The following is a 21,226-nucleotide window of genomic DNA, read 5'->3' on the forward strand; positions in this document are numbered from 1 at the left end:
ATTTCTCCTTATGGATAAAGACGACATTTCTGTTGGTGATTCTACTAATGAAATATTTCAGGAAAATGCCATAAACCTTGATGACCTGTTTTGGTCCTCTCAGTATTCCGGGCAGACGTATTCCTGGGAAAATGGTTTGGAATGTGTCTATCCCGAATGGACGACTCTGCCTCATCCTTCCCAAGGTCTCAAAGGAGAGGGTTCGCCTGGAGGTTCTGAAATTGTTGATGGAGATCTCATCTCTTTTAATTCTAGATCTACTAGTCCTACACTCTCGAACATACCCGTGGAGAACCAAAACAACTTTTCTGACCTTTCTGAACAGGTGCCTGATTTCCTGCAACCTGTGGAGGTTACTGCCACTTCAAACTCTCTAGATGTGTACACAGGTGAGATGGGTATTATTGACCCCACAATTCAGTCTGACAAAACAATACTACAAGAAACTCACCTCTTTGACAAAACAATTTTAACAAACTGTGAATTCAGCCATAATTCCTTAGAGGAAAGAACATTTGTGAACATGGACAGTCAGTGCTTGCTTCCGCACGGGACGCATCTCACTCTGGAATCTGAAGGTTGTTGCCCGTTTCTCCTGTGGCATTGTTCATGTACAGATTACAAACTTCAAATCCCAAACCTTCAATTATTTGTCAGACACCTTTATCTACACCAGAACACATTCTACCTCCCATCCTCAACCCTTTCCTGTGAGGCCATCCCTCCGACGACCTGTACAGAACCAACTGTCATGTCATTTCACGAGGGTAGCACTCTCCTTTCAATGAATGAGATGGAGATGTTTGTTACCTGGGCTGCTGGTTGGAGGTCTGTACTCTGAACAGGAGAGTAGTAAGCTCTCGGGTAGTAACAAGACCCATGACGATGATCTTCAGAGCCAAGACGCTAACATAGAAACAGCACAACTATCTTCTGAAGCGGATTCTGTATGTAGTACTCCATTAGGTGAGTCTTGCAAATCACCTGAACATTGTGAAGAGTGTTGTGTGATTTATCCACAGAATGGACACCAACGGTTGGAGAAAGATAGAGGAGGAGGTTGTGTCTAATGCTATAACTGAAAATGTTTTTTCTGAAGCAAAAACAGAACTTACACCAATTGCTTTTGGTGATATACAAGCAGAAGATCCTTCACCTGAAAGCCTGCTTTACAAAGATAAACATAAAGAGTCTACATCAGCCTTGTCCCTCGACACATTTGAAAATAATGCATTAATTGACCTCTCGACTGAACATGACATCTTATCTGAGGATCACAGCCAGCCCAAACATTCAGCTGAGGCTGAAGCCTTATCTGAGGTGTCTCATGACGGAGATATTCCTGATTCCATGTTTGAGATCTTAACAGACAGCATCTCTTGCGAATCTGTGCCATCTTTAGACTCTGTAATTCCACCTGTGACCGATGCTACTGAGCTAACAGAACTGGACAAATGTGATGGAAACTCACCTGATCTTGAATCGAATGCACTCACCCTTGAATTTCAGAATAATTTAACAAATGTAGAAACAGACAACGTGAAGGGTGACCCTGAGGCTGTGGAGACACAGCGAGCCGATGTTAGACCCACAATAGGTAACACAGAAGACTCAGACGCACTCAAAGTTTTAGAGAGCTCAGATCTGCATCAAAATCAAAAGGCAACCAATTCTCAGAGTAAGTCGGACAGTTTGCAAATTGTTAATTTACACCTAGACGACAGTAAAGCTGACAACAATCAAGATCTGAATGCAATGAGTGAAACCTGTCAGGAGCAAGTCAGTGCTCAACAAAAGAGAGCACGCTTGTGGAAAATCTCACACCTTTGTACCAACTGAATGACTCGTTGACCGCAAACTCAAGTGCAATTGTAATAGATACATCTGAAGAAAATGTAACAGCTCACAATGACGGTCTTAACACACCGCCGAATGTTGAAGAGAAACTTCACAGTTTGTCTTTACAGGGAGGGGAGAGATCAGATTGCAGTTTGTCTACTCAGAATCAAGTCGTACCTCATTGTGCAAGTAATCCTGATTCTTTAGAGTCCACTCCCTTCACCTGTGCAGGTGATCAGCTGACCGTGACGGGTGGACTTGTGGGGCTGGATCTTACAGAAACCACAGAGACTCCCAGCCAATTGCGTGAAGCTACTGGTGAGGGCGAGGCGGAGTTTCCTTCTCAGCTTACACATCAGGAGGATTTCCATCAGCTGACACTATCACAGATAGACCTGGCACAAGAGCAACAAGTGAGCTCAGTCGCCCCCAGCTCTCCTCCCTCACACAGAAATGTCTTTCCCTGTGGAGCCAGCCTGGATAGGGAGGCCTACCTGACCTTGATGGAGAATAATCCTGATGCACCCAACATTCCCAAACATGCAGAAATGACTCTGGATCTGTGCAAGGCCTCAGATGCTCTGCCGACCAAATCGCTCCATGACCAGAGAGTACCTGTGGATTTGATAAACGTGCCTATAGTTTCCGCAACAGCCCATAAAAGCGAGGAGCAGTCAGCTCTCCGAGCGGTTTTCCAGGCTTTGGATCAGGACGGGGATGGATTTGTCCATATCGAGGAGTTCATCGAGTTTGCAAAAGCATATGGAGCCGAACAGGTCAGTTTTTGGCTTTCCTTGTCGATTTGTGTGAGTTTGTGGTGGCTTAGTTTTGGGTGGTGGGGGTAAATGTTATAAAAATGCTTTATGATTACAGGACAGTGTGTGTCTTCATTTGGTTCCCAAAGCTCAAAGTGAAACTTGATCATGGTGACACCCAAGAACTGCTCTTTTATTATTCAAACCCTCAAAGACTCAGAATACCACTCTTGTCCTCTCACTCTTGTCTTTCATGGCGTCTTTCCTTTTTAACTATCATTTGCTTTGCATCAGTTTTATCAAACTATGCAAGTAGTATTTAATTACATGGTAACTTGTCATAATTTCTGTATCTTAACTTGAACATCAACAGTTTAAAGGAATATTACCGGTTCAATACAATCCAGGATATATTTTGACTTATCCTAAAAACGGTTGTGGTTGCTGTGAGACGTTTACAATGAAAATGAACGGGCCAATTTTTCATTCAAAAAATAAAAACACCTACTTGCATTAGGCCTTCTTTTAGGAGTTTTGTTTGAGTTGAGCTTCCAAGCCTTTTCAATCATCCTTTTTATAGCTGTTTTAGGGCATTGCATTGTCATGGCGACAAAGTTGTAAAATAACTTTGCATAGGAATTTTTACACTAAAATCATGTTGAAATTACATTTTTTATGGCTATACTATTGAAACAGGCAACTCGTTTTTTGCTTATTTTAAAGAAAAAGAGGGACAAGTAGCAATTAATTTTATTGTTATCAATATTGTCACATGTTCTGTTAATTTGAGCTTCATTTGTAGAACAGGAATATTATAGGTAGTGAACCCATTTAAGCCCACTGGCAACTACAGTTACCACAGTTTATAGATGTCATTTAGTTCTTCATTTCTCTAGATGTTATCCATGATTTATTTTTCAATGGCATGCAAGTAAACAACCAAATAAAGGATTTCAAAGAAGAAAAAAAATGTATTGACTTCCTTCCTGTCACATGAGGCTGTCATCTTCCTACCCCTACTTCCAGGAAGCATGGTGAAGGCAAACCCTTCAAAACAAATGCAATTTTCATATTACTAATATGTATTTTTTGTTGAAGTGTATATATATCTACATAATCATGAAGGTCTCTAGAATCATCCAAACAAAACAAACCTTATAGTTTTTTGTGTACTGAGTCAAAAGTCCAAGCTGCAACTATAGTTGCCAGTGGGCAAATGACTTGTAAGTACCTATCATGCGGAAATTAGTTATGCTGTGTTAACAGGTTAATAAATCAATGTTAATGGTCTTGTTTTCTGCTTTTTTTTCATAATATCCCAGCTAAAACATAACTTAACTCTTTAACTGACATCTCTCCTGCCTCTCTTCTGTGTCTGCTTTTGTCATGAGGAGAGCGAATTTCCATTTTTACAAGTGACAACATCAGTATACAAACTTCAGTCACACAAAAGGAAGAATGGAAAGATAATTAATTGCTGTAGATTATCTTTTTCTCCCTTTTATGACATTGTCTTGTAAGGAGGCCCCGGTTTGGATGTGTTTCGATCTGATTGGTCAAGGACCCTAATTCTTTTTATGACTAGTAGTTTATGATTCCATTATGATGTTGAAATTAATTCATTTACATTATTATAATATAAAATCACCTATTATAGTCAGCCATTGAATACTATGGGCCTTAAAATGCTTAACTTTATTTCAGGTATACCTTTTTTAATATATATATATAGATGTAATATTTTCTTTGTTCTATTTATTTTTATTTATGTATTTTCATTGAACTTTTCGATACACAATACCCTGTTGGGGCAACTTAATGACTGCATTTTGTTCTGCATTATGTTTCACCTTATTAGGACAAATGGATTTGTTGTGTTTTTCATATTCAAGAGATTATAAGATAGATGCCCCCTTTTTGGGTTTGCATCGAATGTTCTTCGACGTTAATGCATAATAAATTTGTTTATTAATAAAGATTGAGCTGTTGAAAACAGTTATTTTGAGTTAGCTGCCAAAAGCTCTCTTCCTTTTCAAATTTGACATTGAAGGAGTGAATTCAACATACTTGCCCAACGGCAACTATAGTTGCCACATTTTCAAATACAATTTTCAAGGAAAAAAAAACTAGGGAAAATGAATGCAGAACATGTTCACATAGGACACTCTTAACATGACTATATGCATGAAACTATTCAGAACAATTTGGGAACAAATGGGTTAACATAAGTGAAAAAACAAAACCGTTCTAGTAAGAATGGATGTGAGTTCATTTAACAAAATATGAACCTCTGTATTGCTTGATGAGCGTTAATGATGTTTAACTAGTGTGTATTTGGCAGGTCAGTACACAAGTGATGCTAGATATTGTGAAGGAGGATTTCAAAATCCCTCTGTGTTTACTTTGCCGTTTAGATGAGAATATAGATTTGAGTTCCTGTTAACTCCTGATCCCCCAGACACGCGCCATTGTGTGTTTAAGAGAGGAGGGATTTGATGCCGGAAGTCTGGCTCTTTTGTGACAGTTAAAACTGCTGATCCGATCAGCTGAAACGATAGAGGGGTGCATGGACAAATGAACTCTTGTATTTGTCTTTTCATAATTGCTAGTCATCTTTTCTCAAATGCACTTGAAGTGTATGAACATATGACTTCTTTTTGCATTTGTCTTTTGAGTTTCTTGATTTTGCAGTGAGCTTGTGACGGGTTTAAACTTTAACCGCCCTGTTATGATAAAAACGTCACATATTTGCAACACTAAGCAAGTTTGTGTTCTTTATAAGTTAGTTTATGGTTTCAGGGGTGAAATTGCAAACCGTCTCGGCCTCGAGGGTCATTCCTCTGTCTGCGTGACTGATTAGACTCCGTATATAAGTGTACAGTATAAGTGTAATATAAGTGAATGTATAGTTTATGATTAAAAAGGTGGAGAGAAATACACTTAATGAAGAATCAGAGGGACAGGAAGTGATATGATGTCAAAAGAAATGCTGAGTTTGTGTGTGGAGATTTGTATTTGTCTCCGATTTGGTTCAGCACACATTGGTGAGATATTTTGTCTGTGCATTTGTTTTTCATTATGATGTCGTTTCCATGTCTTTTTTATCTGTATGATACGGTTGCTATGGGATTGTGTGACGTTAAATGCAAATTTTTACCCAGAAGTAGCGTTTTCCAGGAAGGAACTGGTAATTAGCATCAGGCAAAAGAGCAAACCGTCCATGTGTGTGTTAAAATGTAAGAAATGTAAAAAGTGAAAAGAGTAAATAGGAATAAAGAATAATTTCTCTGTATGGAGTTAATTAGCTCTCGGAGACCTAAAAACACAGTGTTTCTAACAAGATCAATGGCCTCAGGTTATTTCTGCTTTAATCGGCAGATGTTATTTACGTGATTCAGTCGGTCACAGTTTTTTTTTGATGTGTGAAATCAAAGTGACACCACTCATGTGACTGATTCGTGATTCGCCAGTTTTCACACTTTGACTTGTGATGCTTTTATATACAGGGCTGAAACAGCTCCGTGCCTGACCTGCATTACATAAAGCACTCATTTGATTAAACAGTAAAATACCAGGAATAATTAACTTTAAATGATTGCTTTTCATGGCAGAAATGTTTTGATAACTTGTGTACAGTTATTTTAGTATTTTGTGTTCTATTAAATTGTTTATTTATATTTTGAATTGACATTTTTATATATATTTTTTCAGTTTTCATTGTATTTTAAGTTTTGTTAAATTATTACTTCTATTTCAGTTTAAAGTTCAGTTTGAATTTTATTTATTTATTTATTGTATTATATTTCAACTTCATTTCAATAAAAAAAACTGTTTTTTTAGTTTTATTTTTGTATTAGTAAACAAAAATAACCCTGTTTCCTACAGTATTTTATTTTTAATTTTAAATTCCCTGTCATTTTTACTCACCATCATGTCATTCCAAATATGTAGGAGTTCCTTTCTTTTGTTAAGCACAAATAAAGATATTTTGAAGAATGTTGGAAATGAAACAATCAACGGTAGCCATTGACTTACAATATTCTCTATGTGTAAATGAATGCCTTTAAGGACTAAAATATCACATACACAAACAGTTTAATGTTTTGATGAGGAGGTATTTGTGGATGTTTGGTGTTTTTCTTTGAGAACTCTGATTCTGGAACTCACGAATGCCATCCTGGATATCAGTTCTGCTGTTGCCTGGTTACCAGCTGTGTGGAATTGTGTCTGTTCACTGGAGTGTAACATTACTCTGTGTGTGTGTGTGTGTGTGTGTGAGAGAGAGAGAATGTGTGTTTTACCAGTGTGTTTGGACAGACTTTTGTTTGTGTTTTGACTTTTCTTGAGTTAAGAATGAGTTTATATGTACATTTACATATATCCAAAGCGACCTACAGTGCATTCAGGATATATATATATATATATATATTTTTCTTTTTTAACAGTATGTGTGTTCCCTGGGAATTGAACCCACAACGTTTGACGCTGCTAATGCAATGCTCTACCACTGAGCCACAGGAACTACTAAATGCAGTATAATTGGTTGGAAAAGTACTAAAATGAGCCCACGCCATTTTTGAGTCTGCTAACTCTCAATTTTTTGATTATGTAATTTGTCCAGGAAAATTTTACATCCTTAAATATGTGTAAATAATATCACGTTCCTTTCCTCCTCCTCTTTTAATTTTTTGCTTTTCATGGAAGAATCAGTTAATGTTTGTGTGTTTTGGTGTCTAATCAAATCTATGATAATGTAGTCTGTGATGCGTAAGTTTGTGTAAAATGAATAGTTTGTCGTGTTTGTTGAGTGCCGTGTGTTTGTGGTTTCAGGTGAAAGATCTGACACGGTTCTTGGATCCCAGCGGTCTGGGTGTGATCAGTTTTGAGGATTTCCAGAGAGGCATCAATGCAATCAGCAATGAAGGTACAGCAGCAGCACAGACAAACACTCAAAGCATGCTTTAAATCATGTGGGGAGATTCCCTTTACATATGTTGCTCTTTTTTAGACTTTAATTATGTTACAGACTATCCCAAACCCTAAAATATAACTTTTGTCGATTTGGCTAGGAAATTCATCATCAGTTTTGTCCTCAAAATAATAGCCAAGTCAGAAACACAAACATTTCGAGATCAGGATTTTCCTGATGGATCGTTCACATGATCTGAAATACTGTGTAGAAAAACAAAGTGCAAAATAATGAGTCAGAGCATCTGTGAATTACTCACCACTAAAATGGGAAATTTGAGTATCTTTTAAAGACAAGAGTCTCATTTAGAAGAGCTTTTACTCGCCACACAGGAGCATTAACATGACTGATGTAATTAGATTTATAACTACATTAAACATTAACAAAATAGTGAAGTCATACCTTGACAGAACCTGGTGATAGCTGCAAAGATTATGGGACAAAACACACATGATCATCTTCCTGCTAGAGACAGATGTTTTACATATTTCAATCTGTACTCTAAACCTTCAGCGTAGTTATTTTGGTTTCGGTTATCATGGGCTGTGTTTCAAAACTTGGAAAACTCTTCCTAGGAAAGGAATAGTTTACCCCAAAATTGAAATGTGCTAAAATGTACTTGTCCACAGGCCATACATGATGAAGATGAGTTTGATTCTTCATCAGAGCACATTTGGAGAATTGTATCATCACTTGTTCGCCAATGGATCCTCTGCAGTGAATGGGTGCCGTCAGACTGAGAGTCCATACAGCTGTTAACATCATAATAATCCACACGACTCCAGTCAGTTAACATCTTGTGAAACAAAAATACTGTTTTAATGTAAGAAACAAACGAAGATATTTTTAACTTAAAACCATTGCTTCTGGCTAAAATATGATTCAATAATCCATAATAATAACGCTTTCTGCAGAAAACGTGGTCTAGTCTGAATTAGAAGAGAATTGTGCACAGATCAAACATTGGTGATAAGTGGGAAAAAGTCCAAAACAAATAAACGGGTGTATTTTTTTATGTGAGAAGTCACAGGTGCTGGACTTTTTCACTGGAGCAAGCATCATGGTTGTATTTTGGCTAGACTATTTATAGTTAAAACACATTAATGATGGATTTGTTTCTTACAAACATGTTCCTTTTGGCTTCACAAAACATTAACTGATGAACTGGAGTGGTGTGGATTATACAGCTGTTTGGACTCTCATTCTGACGGCACCCATTCACTACAGGTGAGCAAGCAATGAATGCTACATTTCTCTAAATCTGTTCTAATGAAGAAACAAACCCATCTATATCTTGGTTGCCAAATGTTTACATGTATTTATTTAGTTGAAAATGTAGTCTGTGTTGAGTGCTCAATCACTATGTTTCAAAGCAAAGCCATACACTAGTCTTCTCATACACTCCTCATCTATCTTTAAACCTGTTACGATGATGCTGGGATAGCTTAAAGCACTCTGCTTGGGTTTTCTACTGATAATACTGTTCAGATCATGTTTCTAATGGCCTGCTGGGTGTCCAGTGTTTGACGAGTCAGATTTCTCTCTTCATTAATGGATGAGTAACTGGAGCATCTACGTCTCCCTGCCTGCATATTTGTACTCCATAGTATTTACCAGATTCAAGAACCATTTTTCAGGAGGAAAATATTCCATCTAGCTGAAACAGACTATTACATAAATATAGATTCCTGGACTCCAAACAGCGCGGTTGCTCAGTGCAAGATATTCCATGGTGACTGTTTACAAATGGAAAACAAAAAGAGAATGTGAATGTCATAAACCGCTGTGTCTCCAAAACACCCAATAACCATGTCCTAGTGATGTTGATCAACCCAATACATAGAGATAGATAAATACATTACATTTCGAATATATTCTCTTTTAAATCCTTTATCAGGATCTGATCCAGACCTCTACAAGACTCATCTCAGCGCAGAGGAAGTCAGTGGACCTCCAGAGGAATACGATGAGGTATTACACACCATCGCTGGGGTTATCGGGTCCATTTCTCCTCCCTGTCTTGTAACGACAAACATAATAAATCAGCATTTCAGGACCCCATTATTGCAGGATCGTGGAATCCAGACCAGCACATTCCACAAATTCCCCAAAAGATTGAAAGACCACAGACGAGCTCAGAACATGAGAAACAGAGCATGTTCTTCTCTCTGCTGGAGCACCTCCTGCTGGTTCATGTGTGTTCAGTTCAGGCATTATTTACTCTGTAAGATACATAATAATACCTCTTTATATTTGCAAACATTCTTTCTGCCATAGATTGTCATAATCCAGTGAGGTTTTTGTGTGCATAATGAGTCAGACAACACACAGAGATCTGATCTCATCCAGTCTGTCTGGAATAACATTAAGAATCAGAACTTAATCCAGAAGAACTGTGGAGAACAACTTCTCCAAGATACTTGACGAAACCTACCTGCAAAACTACAGTACTTTGAAAAGTTTTAGGAACTTGTGTAAAAATGTTGTAAAGTGAGGGTGCTTTCAAAAATAATGTCAAAAAGGGATTTTATTTGACAGCTAACTTCTATTAGCTAAATCAAATTATCATCCTTTGCAATTATACTTGCACATAGTTTTGCAGGTAGGTTTCATCTTGGAGACGTTGCTACAGTTCTTCTGTTCTTCACAGTTTTCTCAGTTTGTTCTGTTTTAGATGATCAGATCAGATCAGATCAGATCTCTGTGTGGAGCACTGACTGTTGTCAGAAAAAATCTCACTGTTTTATTGCAATTAATACTGACACTACAGCAAAAGATTATATATATATATATATAACACACACACACTCACTTGGGGTATATTCTAGTTATTTTTTTTCTAGTTTTTTTTTAGCCCTTTAGTGTGCTAACTACTTTTTTTTGTAACTTACAGCATAGCTAACTTTTTTATATTTTCTGATTATATAAAATTCTGGTTAGATTAAAGGGTTAATTCACCCAAAAATGAAAATGAGCCCATAAATTACTCACCCTGAAGTCATCCTAGGAGTATATGACTTCTGGATTTGTTTAAAAGAAATAAGTCATACACACTTAGGATGACTTGAGGTTGAGTAATTTATGGACTCATTTTCATTTTGGAGTGAATTAACCCTTTAATCTGTACGCCTCAGTTTCTTTGTGGTCCAGTCTATTCAAAGCTTTAATTATAATTAAGGAGTAACATACATCTTTATAGTTATCTGCATTCATATATTTTGGCACTAAATTCATAAAGTGCAATTACAAAAACGTACTCTTTTCCAAACTGCAAATGTGGTTTATTATTCCCAGCAGTCTTTCAAATATTACTTTTGTAAATACAGAAATGTGCTGCTTTGGGTTCTTGTTTTTGCGATCTGATTTTCCCTTTCCTCATTTCTGTCTTCCCGTCACTTCTAATGAAACACACTCACCTGTGTGTTTTACTGTGGCTCATGAATAGCTGGGCTGTTTCCATGTTTGCTTTAAAAACACGCTGGGCGAGGTGGTTTGTGTAGCACCTCGTCTAGAGGACCGAACACACTTAAACACACACATATTGTTGACAATATACAGGATGGTGATAGATTTTTTTGTTACACACACACACACCTGTCATTCATCAGAACATATGATTGTCGTAGCACATGAATAAGTGTTTTGTGCGCGTTGGGTTTGAAGTGTTAATGACATGAGAACAGATCAAAATGAATAACAAATCTAGTGGGGCACCTGCCTAGAAAGCATTTTTGCAATGATAAAAAATATTTCTAAGTAGGCAGTGCACTAGACTTCGAGTCACAGTCACATAATGTACGCACACGTTGTGTTTGGTGTGTTAAGAAGTTCTGTTGGCACGTGAGTGTAATGTTAATTAAAGGGGAGTGGTCAGGAACGCAGACTCCGCCCATTCCTGGTCCTCATGCCCTTCAGACTTTGGTCCTCATTTTCCAAGGCTGCAGACTAGCAGTAATTTCTCTCTCTGTTGACCCTATGTGGAGACTGAGAGAGAGACGGCAAACAGCTGTTGTTAGTTAGTGAACCTGTTTTTCCCGTGTGACGGTACTCAAGTAGGAAGAATGGTTCTAGGAATGTCCTCTCTTGTTTTAAGAGCTCCTCACGGACTCACACAGGTATGTTGGGCTCTGAGATGCAGGTTTCCTAAAGGAGTTTGATGTTTTGGTTAGAGCTTACTGACCGTCTGAAGGTTTGAGATTCAGTCTTATACTTTTGTCAATAATTTGTGATGGTCACAGTAGGTAAAATGTTAATCCAGTGTGTTTTTTAACGACTGTTAAGAAATTGAACAAAGAGTCTTGTAACTTTTAGTAAAAAAAAAAAAAAAAAAAGGTTTATTTATTAAATAAAAAGTATGTAGGAAAAAATCAGTGTAAAAAGGTTTATACATTTTATGACATTACTTGTAACTTTATTATTGATTATTTTTTTAAGAAAATATATTACATAGGAGGCAAAGAAGAAAATAAACAGTGTAACAAGGGACAAAAACCTGTTTTTTTTTATAAAAAAATGTTTTGCATAATAAAAAAATGACAGAAAAGGGAAAATAAAAAGTAGAAAAAGGAGTATATATTTTTATTATTTAATTAGTATTTTTTTGTAAGAAAACATTTTATGTAGTATTAAAAATGAGAAAAACAGGAAATAAACAACAGGTATACATTCTGTGTATTATTTGTAACTTTTTGATTTAAAAAAAAAAAAAAAAAAAAAAAAATATATATATATATATATATATATATATATATAATACATAGCATAATGTAAATGGAAAAAGTCATATTAGACAAGATGCATCTTCAGTACATTTAAACTTGGCACTAGATAACAACAAAGCAACAGTTTCTCTTGTGAGAGGGTCTTAAACCCTTGTTTTTGGGCAGTGGATGATTGACAGGTGAGTAGGCTGTTATCTGGAAATGATTATCATTTACACCATAAATGAAATGTAGTCACTTGTGAATGCATCAGATCATATTGTTCTGTAAACATTCACCACAAGCCTAAATAACTTCCTGCCCATCTGTGATTTCATGTGAAATGGACAAAAAACGCCTTCCAAAATCTGCATTGAAATATATGAAACATTTTCAACAGATTCTTCCAAAACCAAATGATCTGAGCTGTTAAACACGTTCATTTTATAACTCTATATTCTTACTGCATGTCAATTATTGATTCAGTTGTTCCTAGGAGAAACCTCTGAGATAAAGTTGATACTTGCAAAGTAAGCTAGAACACCTTTATGTCTCCAAAAGCAATAAAAGTTTTCTAATCAGTGTGTGTGTGTTTGCAGCAGGCGGAGGTCTCGGACAGTGCCTATCTCGGATCGGAGAGCGCCTATAGCGAGTGTGAAACCTTCACGGATGAGGACACAACGGCTCTGGTCCATCCAGAACTTCATGAGGATGTGGAGACCGACAGCGGCATTGAAAACACACTGACGGATGGAGACGATCGCAACAGGTAACACACCAGTGCACAGGTGTCAGATAACACACCCAAAGAGACTGGGGTCATAAATCACCCAGATTCATGCCATAAATGCAGTGTTGTTATTAAAGCAACAGCAGACCCAGAAATTAAAATCTGAAATATGCTCATTCTCAGGCCATTCAGAATGTAGATGAGTTTATTTATTCATCTTAACAGATTTGGTGAAATGTATAATTTCATCACTTGCTCACCAATGGATGCTCTGCAGTGAATGGGTGCCGTCAGAATGAGAGTCCAAACAGCCGAAAACATCACAATAATCCACACAACTCCAGTCCATCAATTAATGTCTTGTGCAACAAAAAGCAAACCATTGCGTCCTCCTTAGATTAAAGTTGTCTTGTCTGAAATATGCATAGATCAAGAACGTTTACAACTGAAAACAGTCCAAAGCAATTCAAAACAAATAAATTAGTTGATTGTGATGCATTTTTCTTTTTTTTTCTTTTTTTTTTTACTGGAGGAAGCATTATTAAGCGTTATGGACTTTTGGCCATAAGCAACAGTTAAAGCGACTTAGTTATGATTTGTTTCTTACAAATACACAGTTTTTTGCTTGTCAAGATATTAATTGATGGACTTGCGTGGTGTGAACCTATTTGTGGTGATTGTGATGTTCTTATCATCTGTTTGGACTCTCATTCTGACGGCACCCATTCACTAGTGAGCAAGTGCTACACGGAATGCTACATTTCTCCAAATCTGTTCAGAATCTAACTCATCTAAATCTTGTATGGCCTGAGGGTGAGTTTTCAGCAAATGTATGTTTTTGGGTGTACAGTACTATCCCTTTAACTAAAACTATTAAAAATCATTGCACTTATTTAAATAAAGCTGAAACTTAAAAAGCTTAAATGAAAAGTTGAAATGTTGAAAAAATAAGCTTTAGTTAAAGAAGTACTAAAACTTTTTTAAAACTAAAAGTTAAATAGGAAAGAAAATCATATTACAAACAAAAACCAAAATGAAATTACACACAAAAAAATTTAAATGAAAGCTACAAAACAGAGCTAATTTAAAATAATAAAAAAGACTATATTAGTATATAAAAAAATACTAAAATAGCACCGCAGAAATGTGATGATGTCTAATGGTGACATGGACCTTGTGAACCATGTTGTTTCAGTAGCCTTGAATGTATCAGCCATAATCTCAAAATAAAACTATTTACTGATACAATGTATCACCGCTGGACTCAGTGTTCTCTGGAAAAACACTTTCTGGGCTTTAACTTCCCAACCTCCACAAAAGTGATTTTTTAAAAACATATTTGATTGCATTTGTCCCAAATGTTGTGCAGTAAGTGTCCAGTGTTGTTGTGCTTAAGAAAGTTAGTCTATTTGTGTTTATTCAAGAATCTGCTGACTAGAGTTTCTCATTTCCTGAGAGCGGCTAACATCAGCTCAGCTGATCGAGGTGTTCCTGTTTCCCGTGTTATCGCCGTCAGTCTTTATTTTCCTGTAGTCCAGTTGGAGGAAGTGTGGAGTTTGCTCTTTCTGCCTTCCTAGAGTTTATCCATCTTTCACTCTCTTGGGTCCGTTTCTCTCTCGCTCTTACTCGCCTTCTGTCATTGTAAACTGGCTCTCAGCCCTCTCATGTGTTTCTCTCGATTTAGCATTCCTGCTGTGTCAGGGTCACGCCGTCTCGCCAACGCTGACCTTCCCGAAACTCACATGCTGAGTTTACGGAAAATGCATCTAATAGTTTTACGGTAACTTGCAGATTTTTCTCTGGATCTTTTGATTTCCGGACTCAGTTATCAGTACTTGGCATTCAGGGTTTGTTCAGATCCCTCAGACATGGTTTATTTAGTCAATTTATTAATTTCTGTGTTCAATATGTGTTTTGAGTGTCAGTTGGACAACGTTAAGTTCATGCATATGGAGATTAAACTGATTATAGAGCATGCCAGCACACACACTGGGTCACCGTTACTGAGCTCTAAATCAGATTAATACGCACACACATCTCCACCCAGCCGTATGGTTTAAGCATATGTAACTTTGCTTGCACAGGAGATTGATTCAGATTTACTGAGTCACAAACGTGTGGCAGGAATGTCCAGCAGATTAAACCCTACATGTAACCGCATGTAAAGCTATGCTAGTTAGGCTAGATCGTTCTGAGTAAGCAGTGTTTGTTATCGGTCGTGGGAGTTTGGTTTGCATTCACGCTGTGTGCCCAATTGCTCCGGATCGTCAAAGAAAGGCCGAATCGCTTTAAGATGCGGTCACCGCCTTCACATGTGCTTTGTGTGACCAACCGCGATGTTATAACGAAACGAGGGTGAGTATTTGAGGGGTTTTGTTATGTCGAATATAACAGATTTCTTGTTCCTCTGTGTTTTTTTGTATTGTGTGTATGTAAATACTTAGGTCTTGGTTTGTCCTACTTTTACAATCTCATCAAGGCTACATTTATTTGATAGAAACACAGTAAAATACAGCAATAGTTTGAAATAAATTGTTTCGTATTTTTGTGGAAATTGTGATAAATTTATGATTTTATGATGTGTAAAAAACAGCTTTTGACTAATTTCTTATTTTGCTAAATAAGAAATATGAACAAAACAAAAATTCTGACTCTAAACTTTTGGTTGGTAATGTAATTAATGCGTTAAAAGTACTTTAAAAGTTCACGGAGTTCACCAATCAAGCGCATGCACTGACCTGTCTGTCAGGAAACCAATGATCCCATCAGCTGTTAATAAACTGGAACTTTTGTGATGTTTTTCATCATTAATGTTGTTTTCACGTGACCTGCTCATGATCACTGTCCTACTTGACTCTGTTCACCTTCATGAGCCCTTCTGAAAACACTGGCATTGTGCTGTTTTTGTGCAGTTTGTTTAGGTTTTGTGCTGTTCTTTGTTTAATCTAACAGGAATTCTCCAGACGTTTTTCAGAGCTGCTGAGAGATTAAAGTGAATTATCAGATTATCATCCTCAAGACAAACTGTTCAAGTTCTTCCTCACACAAAAACACATAACAATGTTATTCAAGGAAGTTGTTCTGTATTTTTATTGTAAGAATAAAAAAGAGCAGATTTTGATCTAACAATCTATCAGTTGAAATTGTATTTAAATTTCAAGCTATTAGAAAGACTATAAATATGATAAATATTATAAAACAAAATGAGACAAATAATACTTTGATTGAGCAATGATACATTAAATTAATAAAAAGTGGCAGTAAAGTCATTTGTAGTGTTACAAACAATTTCTATTTAAATTAAATGCTGTTCTTTTGAACTTTATATATATAAAAAAAAATATATATATATATATATATACAAAAATATTAAACCGTTTTCAGTGCTAAAAATAATAGTAAATGTTCCCTGAGCTGCATATTAAAATTATTTCTGAAGGATCATGTGACAAGACTGGAGTTATAATGCTGAAAAAGTTCAGCTTTGATCGAAGGAATAAATTATATTTTAAAATACATTAAAATAGAAAATAGTTATTTTAAATAGGAATAATATTCTACAATATTTTTGTTTTCAATGTATTTTTCTTATCAAATAAATGCAGCCTTGGTGGCCTTATAAAAATATTTTAAAATCCTACAGACCCCAAACTTTTGAGATTCATTGTTAGAATTATAGCCACAAAACTAAAAATATATTTTAATGTATTCATTAATGTAACAAACTTTCACCATTGTTTCAATTATAGGAACAATACTAAAGAGAAATTTATTATATTAGCTTGCTATTTTCAATAGCATTTACTGAACCCAATCAGTGGCTTGATAATTCATTATATTCCATGTGTTTCTGTTTTAGGTTCACATTGGGCTCTGATTTGAATGGCCACACCCTCGTAGCCGTGATTGGAGGAGAGGAGGAGCACTTTGAGGATTTCGGTGAGAGTAACAACACTTCTGACCTGCTGCTGGCCAATCAGGAGGAGAGAGGGGCGGGGCCAGAGGAGGAGGGAACTACAGAGCCACACCCAGAAAGCCCACTGCCCCGCCCCCTGATGCTGCTCTCGCCTAGGTAACACAAACATATTCTACAAATAGCAGATAGATTGTATAGCTTACACACTCCAGATATAGAAAACAGTGTGCCATTATTCTTTATCCCGAGCTAAACTTGGAAAGTGTAAACATAGGCACTGTAAATGTTTATGTGGGCTAGCTTGACACAAATAGACATACACCATTTCTAGATTCCATACAGTGCTGAAGAGAAAGTGAGTGAAGGTCATGTGCATAATGAGACCTTATAGAGCGACTTCCTGACCACAGACAAGTGTGTGTGTGATAGACAAAAAAAACGCAATGATGTCCTGATGACTGCTCTATTATTTCTCTAGTGAGGTGTTATGATCAGCGTGTAAAGGTCGAGTTGTTGTGGTTATTGTTTAACTGTAATGCTGGTGATGTCAGGCGTATGTGATCCAGCACACTCCTAGACACTAGAGAAGAGAGCGTGGAAACACAACACACTCTCAAACCACACACACACTGCTCCTGCTGCGTTACTCCTGCACTGTAGTGCTCACCTCTGTGTAGATCCTCCTCCGTCCTTCTCTTTCTCGTTCTCTCCCTCATTTTTTCTTGTCTTCTACTAATGTCTCCTCTTGCATCTTCTCCCGTCTCCTCATTTCTTCCATCATATCTTCTCTGCTCATTTCTCCTCTCGCCTACTCTCTCCTCTTGTATCTTTTCTTCTTTACTAATTTCTCCCTTCCTTCACCAATTTCTCATGATTTCTCCTCTACCAATTTCTCCTCTGTCTTCTATTTTTCCTCTCCTCTGCTCACGAACCCTTCCCACTGCTCATTTGTCTTTTCCTCTGCTTATTTCTCATCTGCTCTATTCTTTTCCCCTCATGTTCTCCATCGTACCCACTCCTCTCCTCTTGTTTCTCAGCCCCAGCTCTTTTCCTGCTAGCTTCCAGAGTTTCCTTCAGTCGGAGGCGCTGGAGTTTTTCTGCACTCACTGTCATAAGCAGTTCAGTCGTCTGGAGGATCTGTCCACGCGACTGCAGTTGCTAGAGATGAATAGGTAACAGGCCTGCAGCATGTGCACGCCTCCCATGTGTTTGTGTTGTGTTTGACCACTGCACACACACACACTCACCGTCTGCATGTGTGTGCTTCATGCTTCATGTACAGTGTTGCATGACTCGTGTGAAGGCTCTGTGTTTGTACATTCTGTAGGTGAAGTTTGTGGTGAACATAGATGCTCTGCTGTTGTTGCTGTGGTGTGTGTTGTGTGTGTATTTGATGCATGCACAATAGTCCTTTTGAGATCAATTTTACCAATATAATACAGGCTACATAATAAAAGCTTTCAACACAGTTTTGAATTTAAAGTTTCTTAAAGAGACAGTTCACTCAAAAACATCAGTGCTGTCTTCATTTGCTTTCCTATATTACTTTCTTCTCTGTACAACACCAAAAAAACCTATATTTCATGTCCAGGGAGCTCTCTTCCATAGAACGACATCATTCATTGACCAACAGATGATTAGATTTCACAATTGAGATTTGAGAGCTATGGGTAATGGGGCTGTTTTTCAGTACACATTTGGTCTATTTTATTACTTTAGACGGCTTGGAATATAGCATCAAAGTCATAGTCTAGTAGCTTAAAAGTCATAAAGTTAAAATCTGTGGTTTTGGAATGACTTGAGTTTTCATTGTACTGTACCTTTAAGAACTGTATAACATTGTGTTAACATTCTACCCAAGTTTGCATAAAATATTAAATGTTTTGTTGCATTTTGTTTAGTTTTTCCAAAATCAAGAAAGAAAAAGAGCCTTTTCATAAATTTGGAAACACAATTTTAACATATTAAAGTATGGCATTTTGTTTCAAAGATCATGGAAAATCCTGGCTTGTCTCAAGCAGCGCTAGGGAACTTTGATGAGGGTCTGTTTTTTGATTCTGAATAGAATAGACAAAGCCACTTCTCTGGGTTCAGACTTGCACTACAAGAACAGAATCTGTTTCCCACACATCCACATTACACCTCCATAAATACCGTGTTTATTTCCGTGTGCTGTGAGGTCATTACCATTGAAGAGAGAGCATTGATTCAGCCTTCGAGTGTTTTTTGACCTGCGGTTCACAGGTCACGAAGGGAAAAAGAGTTTTTCCTCTTTTCCAACTCTCTTTTCCTAACTTGCTTCCTGTTTTTCTCTTTTTTTTATAGTTCCAGCAAGAGGCTATCCAGTAAGAAAGCAGCAAGGTGAGATCCTCCCTCTTAATGCACCAAAACGTTTTAAGGGCAATCTTTAAAAAGATATTTTGTGATGTGTTTCGTGTCATTTTGAATGCTTTTTTGCTCAAGTTTTGATTTAATTTTTCAAAAACAAGACTTACATCTTAAGTAATCTTGCTTGCAAAATTAGTAAGACTTAATATCTTAAGTAGTAAATGTATCTTCAGTCAAGAATGTTTAGAAAACAAGAGAAAATACATCATTTTTTTTTGCAGTGTTCTTTGACAGACTATGTCTAAGTTTGCTGCTCCACCAGCAAGAATAAAAACCATGATGGAAATTCCTGCTGGTTTATGGTTCAGCAGGGAACATGTTGAAATGTTTGTGTGTTTTTCAGACACTTGCAGCAGTCTGGCACTCTGGATGTCATGGGAGATCTGTCTCAAGACATTTTGGACCTTGCAGATCGTGACATCACAGACAAGGTTCAGAAATTAATATGGACAATTTGTTAAACTGGTTCAAATGATGCATTTAATGTGGATTAGGTTGCTAGTTTTGTCATCAAATGGCAAAAAGTAATTAAAAAGGTTAATATTACCATGCTACAATATTTTTTTCAACTTTATTTATATATCTCTTTATACAGAACAGATTGTTTCAAAGCAGTTTCACAGTAATGAATAGGAAAATAACAGAATCAATTATGCTACAAGTTCAGTAATGATTTAAGTCAGTTCAGTGTTGATTTAATTCAATAACTGTTACGTTCATTTATCATGAAAAGTTCAGTTTAGCTCAAAGTTCAGTTATTATTCACCTAAAATCAGTTTAATGTTGAAGTTGCAAAATAAATCCATTACATTTTTTCTGCTACATTCTCAGTTTCTGTGCATCAAAATGATGCTTTATTTTTGCAACATGTTTATTGGATTAAAATAAAACTATTTTTTTAGTATGCAGTAACAGCTGGATATTATGACAGTTTAAATTCATAAAAGACACTTTGGTTGGAATATGTTACTGGTGTAATTTAGATCTATTTATTTCAACAGATGATTCCAAGACTTTGACGAAATTTGCAACATCTATATTCAGTTTAAAACAAAAATATATTACGCGATTCACTCATAAAGCAACGCAGTTCGGTTCAAGTTTTGTTCTCATCCGACTGTAACAGTGCAGTCAAAAATGCTTAATTATTAACATGACATGAACATAATGGAAAAACATGTTTTGTGAATGCAAGAGTGATTTGCATGAGGAACGAAGGCTGTGTCTGTCCTGCAGGTGTTGCTGTTGGAGAAGCGCGTGTGTGAGCTGGAGAAGGACTCGTCGGAGAGCGAAGAGCTGCATGCACGTCTGCGGCAGGAGAACCTCACTCTCGTCCACCGCGCAAACGCTCTGGAGGAACAGCTGAAGGAGCAGGAGCTGCGTGAGGAGGACAACTTACTCATGCACACACGCAAACACAGAGATGCTCTGAACAAACTCCAGCGAGAGAGAGACCTGGAGATCGAGAACCTCCAGGCCAGGTGAGGCCAGACACAGCTTTAATGATTCATCTGAAATAGGATTTTGAGCAGATCTCCTGTGAGCAACCAACAACATGTCTCATGCAGGATTTATTTATATCTAGTTTGGACAAAATTGCAACAAACTTATCATGGTTCAACAGCAAAAAAAAAAAAAAAAAATTAGATTAGATTCACACTTTCCCTGCCACAAAAATGTACAATTATTTATAATTTAAATAATTATAACTAAATAAAATTACATTTTTATACGTCCTTGAAAAATATTTATTAGATTCAAATTTTAAAAGTTTTTAATATGCAATACCAGCTTTATATTAGGACTAATGTTACTGGTTGACGGTGTTGGGTAAGTTACTCTAAAAAAATAATTAATACTTACTAGTTACTAATTACATCTTCAACAGTGTAATAAGATTACTGTACAAATTACTCTCTCCAAAAAGTA

At 36.7% G+C, this 21,226-nt stretch overlaps 1 pseudogene; it reads left to right on the forward strand.

Moving 5' to 3' along the window:
• Nucleotides 1-10: 10 nt before the first annotated feature.
• LOC113041845 (rab11 family-interacting protein 3-like) overlaps nt 11-21,226 on the forward strand; it is a 28,072-nt pseudogene continuing 6,856 nt past the window's right edge.

This window comes from Carassius auratus, chromosome 24 (genome assembly GCF_003368295.1).
Source record: "Carassius auratus strain Wakin chromosome 24, ASM336829v1, whole genome shotgun sequence".
Lineage (NCBI taxonomy): Eukaryota > Metazoa > Chordata > Actinopteri > Cypriniformes > Cyprinidae > Carassius > Carassius auratus.